The following is a 10,693-nucleotide window of genomic DNA, read 5'->3' on the forward strand; positions in this document are numbered from 1 at the left end:
TCTTTCTGTCTATTTCATTAATTTATAACAAGATATACTAAACTTTGCTAAAACTGAAAATTGTCATAAATAATGCTAAAGTGTGATTGGCACCTTTAAGTGAAGTTAAACAGGACAGAAAGATAAACGTATTACACGAATATTCAAAAGCCAAACATCTGTTGTTCCTAATATTGGTCCATCTAGCAAATGATTACCAACTATCTTAGATTTTATGGTCACTTAAGACCATGCTGGGCTCCAGTTAACGCTGTAATTAACCAAAATCGTCCATAAATGACACAAATCCTATTATTAACAGCAATTCAACAATCATTATAGCAATGATAGCATGAAAATGGAGTCAAGCACTATCTGTGCTTATGTGTTACGTTATCAATATATCAAATATATAAATTATTCTGACTATGAATTCGTTTCCTTAAGTGTGTAAAGTTTAATGGCGTTGATCTTAAAGCTGAAGTATGTGTGTTTATATATTTCTGAGGTAACATATTATGAGATTTTCGAAGTGGGATGGATAAAGAAAAAGAAATGAACAAAGAAAGGTAAGGAACTGCTTCAATGACTTCATATCTTGGATAAATTAATTTGCCCATGGGGCGTGACGCTTGGTGGGACACCTGCTGACACATCTGCCCTATTGAAGTTTGAGGTACATAAGTAAATGGTTGTGCAAAATTCATAATCGGTAAAGCAATTCCCTTAGCCATAATTGCACTATAGTCATAATAAGTACTGTTTGTGCGTTTGTTTACATTCTTCGTCGCTCCATTTACTAAACCGGTTTGACAAGTTTCATTGTACGATAACAGTGGCGAATTTGCCTTACGCTTTGCATTTTTCAGTTACTTACTTACTTTCTGTTCTTTGTTACCTGATATTTTCGGTGGCAGCGACAATGTCTGTCTACAGCATATATAGTCATTTTAATCCACAGAAATGTTATATCTATTCCATAAAAACACAAAATTTCTGATTTTTTAACAAGCTATGAAAAAGGCGTCCACGCCATTTCAAGCCATGTGATATACATTTAAACGTAACAGTTTTTCTCGAGTATGAAAATACCACAAAGATATGTTTTTTGCATTTTTCTTCATGTTTACATCTGAGCTGTTGCCTAACTGTTTAAAAACAGACGTTGCATTTATTTATTTTAAAGGTCCATAATGCTTTAATTTTTTATCTTAAAATCAGATGAAACAGACTTCAAAACAGATGTTCAAGCACTGATTTTAATATTGCACATGAACTGTTGTGCTTAGAACCATACAATGACATGGAGGTAATGAAGACCCAATAGAGTAGAACCCCACCTTACGAACATCCCCGATGTTTATTTTTTTTAATTTCAATCGCGCATTTCATACGGGAAAACCGAAGGTTTTTCCGTCTATAGATAATGTGTACGTGTATATATGTCAAAGTAAACCTATATACCGTTCAACTTGGGAATATGTTCTATACCTTCACCGGTTTTGATGTTGTTGTTCTCCCATAATTCTACCGGACCTGCTGCCGTGCTTGCGCAATAAATAATTTTCAGGACGACATTTGATAAAATAAAATTTCTTATGAACGATCGGGCGCCGCATTATTAAAACAAAGTATTCTATCCAGTTGAAAATTCGCGGTATCAATAGAAATCGGTGTTATTCGGGTTTCTTCATGAAACGAGTTTATGGATGATTCAAGCGGCCCGCCTTTTGTTTCCAATAATGAATTATGATGTAAGCTACATTACTGCACTGTTTGAATAACAAAACCATTGTTTATTTATTTCTTTGAATGTAGAAAAGCCAATAATTTCAAAAATGTCAATGTGAAACGAATATAGACACGCTGTCCTAACAAAATTTATTTATATACATAATTTTATCACATATTTATGTCACAAGTCACTGTTGTCCAGTGGTTAGCGCACATATTTTCCATGCGCGAGGTCCGAGTTCGAATCTCGTAAGGTGCTTGAATTTTTTTTTTTTTAGCTTAGGCCCAATTTAATTTTTTTTCTTTATATTTATCACACTTGTTTCAATTACTGGAACACAAATCAATAATAAGTATAGTTAACCAAAGTTCTGTCTGTAAATTTTGAACAAAATATTCGAAGGCATGGAAAAGCATCGATATTGCTTATCTCTCCTCCCTTCCACAATCCTTCACATACATTGCAACTACTTTCTAAAAGTCAATTCATTGACTAGAGTTTTAGTAAAATTACACTTGGAAAAAAATGTTGGCTATAAACTTGAGAGGCTCACTACGATCACTATCAAGCTAAGAAATTAACCTTAATCATATTCAAAAAAAAAGGTCCCAGACTGTTAGCAGTTAGGTAAATTAAATTGAATTTTGACCAAGAGTGTTTGTGTTATTATATAAAATTCCGGTCAAGAACTTTTTACAATGAATTTGAAATAAGAATTTCACAAGTAAATGGTTGTTTGTCATTCTCACATACACGAGTTTTACCATAGCTGTATTAGTGGAACACAATTTGTCCTAAAGAGTTTCATTTGACAATAATGGCATTTAAAAGAATTAAAATAGTCCGTGTTTAGGATAGCAGGATTATGTAAGTTCCGGTATCTATACTACAAAAGAATATCAGAACAAGATGATATTGAATGTGATGTTACGCAGGCATAATGTGTAAATTGTTGTGTTTTATTTTTTGGATTGTTTTGTCGTTTTTAGAAACTATTTGTTTGTAACAAATGAACTGAAAAGAATATGTGCATTTCCGGATTCAGAAATTTGTATTAGAGAAACACATTGATAGCAAAGGCATGATCGTTGTAAACAGAAACAAAATTGGTAATATTGTGTATAAATAAATGACTTGCATTTATCTGTATATAATAAAATATTTATCAAAAACTACTGAGGAAGAGTGTGTTTACGCATGCTCACTGACAACACATAAAGGTCTGATATTGGGTCACCTTTGAATGATTGTTGCACCATATATAATACTATGAGGAAAATTTTGTAAATGACAAAGTGTTCGAATTTATCAATGTTCGTACAGCCCCCATTTTACATACCCCTTTCCGGCGCTCACTTCGTGTGAGTTAAAATTTGATTTTTGAATATAAATTTGAATTATGTAAAGTTTTCAGCAAAAGCATTATTTTGATACCAATAAATGATAACTATTTGCAGAAATAAAAAAGTGACAGGTAAAAAATCCCTCGTTATCTGTCCGGGTTTATGCAACAGTTTCGTTTTTGTCGTGTTGAGCGACATGTGAAGTTTCCACTTTTCTCTATTTTATCATCAGTAAGACTAATGGTGCATTTTGGGACTAGATTCTGTGCACCCAAATATCACTGTTATCTTTAACTCATGAACACTATTTTCTATTGTCTGTCTAGTCTTGATACATTTGAAGAAATGATTAGATCTATGTTCATTTAAACAAAACTTTTTAAAAACATTTCCCCTTCTTATTTTTATAACAATAGCAAAACCATCAGGCTTACTGTCAAAACTGAAAGCCAAACAGAAAATATCAGAAAGAACAATTTAATGCAGAAAAAAAGAAAGAATCCGTATCACTATCACTAGGTTTTCCCATCAGACAGGCAGCGCCTAATTTCATATTACCTTAAACGCACAGTTCGATAAATGTGTATTATGGATATTGAACAAGTGGTAATTTATCTTCCATTGTGTACCGGTCACGTTTCTTCAATATTTCTTATCTTAGACAAACAACGCATAGTTAATAGTTTTTTCAACGTTGCAGAAAACACTTGGTTGACCTTCCCTGGTGAAGTTTCGGTCTAGATTACAAAACTATTCTGACTGGTTGATGTGAAAATGTATGTCAGTCGTCTTTTAACTACACGTGTATGCTAAAATGTGTATACATTTATGCAGCATAAATGTGCAATATGAAGTAAATAATCAGTACAGATGTATACCAATGTATGCATTCAAATTCATTCATCATTTCGAATTTTATTGTGAAACTGTGAATATTTCGCATTCTGTTTTTGTTTGTTCACATTTCGCCTAACATGTGCACACTGCTGCGACCTCTAGACCGAATGTTCATTAGGGAAGTTCACGCAAGTTTTTTTTTTTCTGTAACGTTGACGAAAGCGTAATAACGTGGAGTATCTCTGCAATATGAAATATTGAGCCGATGTGATTGGTGCACGATGGAAGATAAATTACCGCTTGTTAATAGGGGATTTATCCACGGCGCAAAGCGAGACCCGAGACGGTAACGTCCGTATATAGTTATTCGTCTTTGTTGTCTGCATATACTGAGGCGATTTTTTCGATGTTTTCCGGTTCCAGTTTATACACACCGCAGACTGGTTGTCTGCATGGACATCCGAGCACCCCGAATCAGTCAAAGAAACTCGTAAACCGCGCTAACATGATTATTTTACTTCTTTTTCGTAATGAAAACTGTCATGCAACTGAAAAACACTTTTAAAACAGTAAGGAAGTGTAAAGGTCGTCAAGTTTCTGCGTGGAGTGCAAACAAACAAAAAAAATCCTAAAAGCTAGTGCGAGAACGCTGAATGACGTCACCGTCACGGCTTCCGTAATTTTTGCAAAGTATGATATTCGCTGTAAGAGGTATGATGACACTAAATGTTAACTAGAGTTTAGAGCAAAGTTTCCCTTTCTTGAGCGTTGAATATTTCTTTCTAAGCGGATATATAAAAAAATAAATCCCCAATGCTAGGCGGTGCCTTATTTCATATTATACTTGGTACCCATTCACCGAACTGCGCGTTTTAGGTGAGATATGTACGATTGAAATGGGTTAGTGCACTTTCCCGTTCATGACCATGGTTCTTATATTATACCTAGGGATAGGGTATAACTACACAGAGGCATTTTCTTTCTGGTCTAATGCCAGTGAGGAACACGGCCTGTAAATTCAATCGTAATTATTTGATAATGGAACAAACAATCAAGCTTCGCCTATGTTCAAAACGTTCAGATAAAAATGATATAGACAGATATATTTTGTAATGTAATTACAACTTTGCCCCTATCCAAGGAATTATATAACATAGTACAATTTTTCTTTACAATTCTACAATGAAGAATCGATTTAACCCTGATTTTTCAAAGCATCATGATATACTAAGAAAGTTTAGACAATAAAAAAGAGGTTTTTTGTTTGACTGACAATTTGGGTGACACTTTTGCATTTAGAAAAAGAAAAAAATGTCATACACTATAGATATTTTAATAATGAAACTCACCATTATATATTTAGATAAAGCGATTTTCTATCATGTGGTCAAATAAAATGTGTATGTCCCTGTAAATTAAGTTTGAGATATTTGCTATGAGGAAAGGGAATCCCAAATATGCAGCTGAATTTTTTAATTATTTGGGATTATTTTACGTTCTTTAGAAGGATTGCAACGTTGTTAGTTTTATCATTTAAATAAGAAAGTCGTCATTTATTCGTTGCATGTTTTACAGATTTTATCAACTATCACAACAGCAGTATTTAAGTGCCTTGTGGCGGCTGTAAAAAGTGTCCCCGTACTTGGGTTCAGTGTTGTTTCATTTTCTGGTCCTTTGGGATCATAGAGTTTAAGCTGATGCTAAGTGGGCGTTAGAGGTGTTGCACAAATCATTACCTCTCATGATCTGACTCAGTCAAACCGAGTCTGCTATTATTCTGCTAGCTTGCATTCTATACTCCCGAAGATTTTATCGGAACCAGGTTTTATTCTATGTTATCGGGATAAATGACTTTCGGTGTAACAAATGCGCATAACTTACCTTAGGCTATAACATTTTTGACTGACCTGAATGCAATATTAATGGTCGTCATTATTTTACATAAAAACATGATAGATATCTAGTATGTAGTTTATCACCTTTTTAACATTTACATTTTCTCGTTAGGCAAATTATCGCGCTTAGAGAAAACTATTGCAGTGTGTAGTTTATTTCATGTACATTAAGAAGTTAACTTAGCTGTTTTGTTTGTATGTAATAATTATTATCATTTCTTATTAAGCAAAGTTTCGAATCAACATCAGTTCGAAGTCAGTACATTTAACCACTCAGCAACGATGTCCCTTGTATTTCTTTATGTGTCACAGTGTTTAGGCAAAAACATATTAGCATGTATTCACTTAAAGATTTACAACTGATTATTTTAAGAAATCCGAGTACTTGTCCCTTATATTTCTTTTTGTGTCACAGAGTTTATGCAAAAACATATTAGCATGTGTTCACATAAAAAATACAATTGATTATTTTAAGAAATCAATGAATAAATTTTAAAAATCATGAAAATAAAACATATTGTGATGAAATAAAAGTGCAACGACGTACACGTATCATGCTGATATCAAACTTACAAGCTTTAATGTATTCCTATCAACGACATGGTATTTCGTCGTTTATTTGCATGTTATTACGGTATATATGGCTTAAATAAATGTCACTTGGTGGGAAAAGTGGAGCTACATTTAATCTACTTTGCATAAAGCACTGGATTGGCATAAGGAGGAAGTATTTTAGAAGGTCATTTCATATATTTATATCGAAGTCGTTTTTTATAAACGCTTAAATTTTACATATTGTGTACTGTTTATCCGTGCATGTCAGTAGAAACTGGAGCAGATACCTCTACGGTCTGTTTACAAAAGAAAAGCATTGACTGGCATAATGTCATTTACATTTAGAGTACTGAATATTATAGGATTCGTTATGCGTGACTTAAACATAGTTTATTTTTCATACAATCATGTAACATCAGGCGACTGACCGAAAATGGCTAATATTTACGCTGAAAGTCATATTGGGATTTCAAATTATCATAAAGAAATACGTGTTAAGAACATAAAAGAATGTGTTGAGGAGAATTCAAGGATAAATCCAGATAAAGAAGCTTTCGTTTTTGTTTCAACAAATGGTGGAAGACAGAATCTTACATGGTCAGTGCTTTATGAAAGATCATGTGCCGCAGCAAGATCATTTATTCAGCTCGGAGTGAAAAGAAAGGAAATTGTTGCCATTAATCTTCGAACATGCCCTGAATGGCTTTATGCGACGTTCGGGGCGATGATAGCAGGTACGATCCCGGTAAGTGTTTCGTTCACCTATACAGATGGCAGTGACTTGGTAGCATTGATGCAGAAACTACAACGTTGTTCTCTTCTGATTATGGATCCTGGACTGGACAACGTTAACTGGAACATTGTTCAGAAGCTGCTTGATGAGAATAGTGGAAATGGAGCGGTTCATTCTTCAATATTGCCGCATCTTAAGTACCTGGTAGGTGTCGACTTTGAGGACTGCTCAGCTCTTGTGAAAAGTTTTCATGATTTACTAAACGGAACTAACAATGACGTTTCTTTTCCGGATATAGAAACTGGAGATGTTGCTGTCATGTTACAGACCTCTGGCAGCACGGGAGTGCCAAAACTTGTTGCACATACACACGCATCACTCGTCTCTCTGATTGGCTCTGACATAATACCTCTTGATAAAAGCTATAGATTGTTCAGCGACCGTCCATTCAATTGGATTGGAGGGATTCCATTCTCAGTTTTGTCAGGGCAAACGAGGGTGACAATATCGGGATTCTGCGCTCCACCAAAGAACAGAATCTCCTTTATGAAAGAAGTCATAGAAAAGGAGAGATGTTCACTGATAGTAGCGTTGCCTCCGCTGATGGCGGAACTTGCACGAGTACAGGTATATCGTAGATTTAACCTAAAAGCGTTTGTAATATATCTTTTTTGGTAACTTGTAAGAAAGATACATTGAAAGATTTCGTAAATAAATGTGAAATAAACCGTCTTCAACACAAAGTAAGTTGTTTCTCTTACTGTAAATGATATAATTAATAATTATAAAAGAAGAAAGGTTTAGGTAGTTAAATGCTATTAGTCTTAAGCCCTTTGTTATGAATTTATACTCCTGTCAACAGTTTATAATACATGTAGATATTTTGCTAAATTGTAAGCATTTAAATATAGAAATATAAAAACATGTTAAATTTATTACCATGCATCGTTTTTGAATACTTGCTGTTGTTTTGTATTTCGATCATGTTTACAGTTTTATATACTACATGTATCTCTATTTTGTTCTGCAAAGAACTATAATAAATACTTATTGAACTTTATAGGATGAGCTGCCTTCTGACTGGCCAGTCGTGGGCATAGTCACAGGAGGCCAGCCAATGACAAAGGCCTTAACGGATAGCATTGGAAAAGCAGGGAAGTTTCTTTGCTGTGTTTATGGGACATCAGAAACGATGTTTCTAACCCAGATTTTGATAACAGAGGGCGGCAGTTTTTCTGAATATGCATGCGGTATACCGTTAAAGATGAAAGGGATTGAAATGAAAATTGTTGATGAGAATGGCAAAACAGTACCTGTGAATACAAGAGGTGAAATAAATGTTCGATCACCTGGAATGTTGAAAGAATATTTCAACGATCCTGAGAAAACTAAAGCTGTAATGACTGCCGATGGTTGGTATAAAACAGATGATATCGGGCGTATGACTGAGAAAGGGGAGTTTTTTGTTGAAGGCCGAAAATCTAATATGATAATTTCGGGAGGAATGAATGTTGCCCCCGAAATTTTAGAGCAAGTGATGAAAACATTTCCTGGAGTAGAGTCAGCCGTCCTTGTTCCCATACGACGTTTACTATCAGGTTGTGTGCGCATGCGTAATTAAAAAGCTCGTAGTGACATCACTGAGAAGCTGCTTCAAAAATATTGCGAAGATTTTCATACAGATAAGCCCGGGATTTTTACCGTACTACCAAAGTATTACCTGATCATGTAAAAACTGCCAGAAACAAACACAGGAAAAACAGACAGAAAAGAAATTGAAAGAATTGCTTGCAGCAAATTTAGATAAATTCTTTCATGGTTAAGATTGTAATAACTGTTCAGTAGTTATATATCTTGGAAGAAAATGTAAAGAATAGTGTGCATCCATACTTCTAATTTCGTCGTATAGCGCATAATATGTCAGATGTTCTTGACTTTTACCAATTTAAGGTTGTTCTACATGATCGAATCATTTTTTTTAATTCCGATTATACTTAAAAAGTCGACAATTGAAAAACATAGGGTCGTGTGCTTGGTTTTATGCTAGGATATTTGAAAAATGTGGAACTCACACAAGTTTTCATAATGGGTATCTGTGGGAAGATCACAATTTTGATAACATTTTCGCGATAAGAATTTTTTCTACAATTTAAATTTTTACGAACAGTCATAAAAAACATATGGTCTATGATATGATGAAATAGAATGTACAAGTCTGTGTGCTTGTTTTCTTAGATATGTGCCCATAATTAAAAAGATCCGGACATTTCAGTCACGCAGATTTTAAGAGATTATTTGGAATTATTTCATGTGTCAAACGTTTTAATATAATGTTTGATCTTTAGAAAGATAGTAACGTTACCATTTTAATGAATTTACTCACGGGTTGTTAATTATTAATCAATTCATTCATTCATTAAAGGATTTTTGTTCCCTATACTGAGTCCAGTCTTTTTTCTACGTTATCCGGATAAATCACGTTACGCCATTGTATCAAACTACCTTTAACAGAAACACTGGTGTTTGCAATATGACTTTACCTCGGCGATATATGATCATTTATGTGTCGATTCGCCGTAAAACCCAACTCACTCACTCACTTAAACAGAAACTTTATCCTTCTTTCTACTTTATAATTTGTATTTATCATTTGAAAATAGGTGCACGTTTCTATTTTTGTGTATTTTACAGATACTTTTAATATCACAGTAAGTAAAAATAAATTGCAATGTTCGAAGTGATTAAGAGAAAGCATTTGACTCAACAAATCAATTTTTCAGTAAACTGTTATACTTTAAATTAGTATACTTTTATACCATGCACTAATAAGTTAAAGATACTATGGGTGTGATCTTGTTTACCTATGTTGATTTCGTTAATGTAATCTGATGTTCTACATAGACCTTATATCTTTTTATACAGATAAAATAAGTATTGCGAGAAGTTAGATATGTCTTTGTTGTGTTCGGCTGCTGCTGTCTTCGGATCGTATGCCTGTTTTGTCCTGTCTCTGTTATTTAGCTAATTGATTTTATGCGTGCTAACGTCTAATAATATATAGTTTTGTTGCTCATAATGGCGCTATAGCCCATCTTACATTATTAAGAATAGTTTATATACTTAAAGTTTCAGTATCTGGTTAGTTGTTTCCTGAACATAAAATATATTCAAAACATATTCTGGGACAATGCCAACAAATGTAGATTCTCTGTAAAAGATATGTCCATGTATTTATGTAAAATATTCAATTAAACACTGATTAAACAGCAACAAAGTGTTCTCCTTTCCTCATTGTTCAAAGCTGACGTGATTTAAACAAACTCATTGATGTGTTAAATTGAATTCAAATAGCGCATAAAGACGTTTAGATGAATATATATTTTATATAAATATTTATTTCGGAGGAATATATTAATAGTTTGCAATTTTAACATTATATACTAACTATAAGCATGTGTACATCATTTGAATTATACTATCCAACCATGATTTATTACGTTTATCAGTATATCTAAACGCATTTCCATCTCTAAAATAACCCAACGGAAAAATATTTCAAAAGTTCACATCGAATACCTGTTGCTTTTTAGTATCTAATTCCACAGTTTAAGAATAT

The 10,693-nt window shown here is 33.6% G+C and overlaps 1 pseudogene; it reads left to right on the forward strand.

Moving 5' to 3' along the window:
• Nucleotides 1-6,475: 6,475 nt before the first annotated feature.
• Nucleotides 6,476-10,378, forward strand: LOC123528029 (medium-chain acyl-CoA ligase ACSF2, mitochondrial-like; annotated as a pseudogene).
• The last annotated feature ends 315 nt before the right edge of the window (nucleotides 10,379-10,693 follow it).

The sequence above is a fragment of the Mercenaria mercenaria genome, chromosome 14 (assembly GCF_021730395.1).
Source record: "Mercenaria mercenaria strain notata chromosome 14, MADL_Memer_1, whole genome shotgun sequence".
Taxonomy (NCBI): domain Eukaryota; kingdom Metazoa; phylum Mollusca; class Bivalvia; order Venerida; family Veneridae; genus Mercenaria; species Mercenaria mercenaria.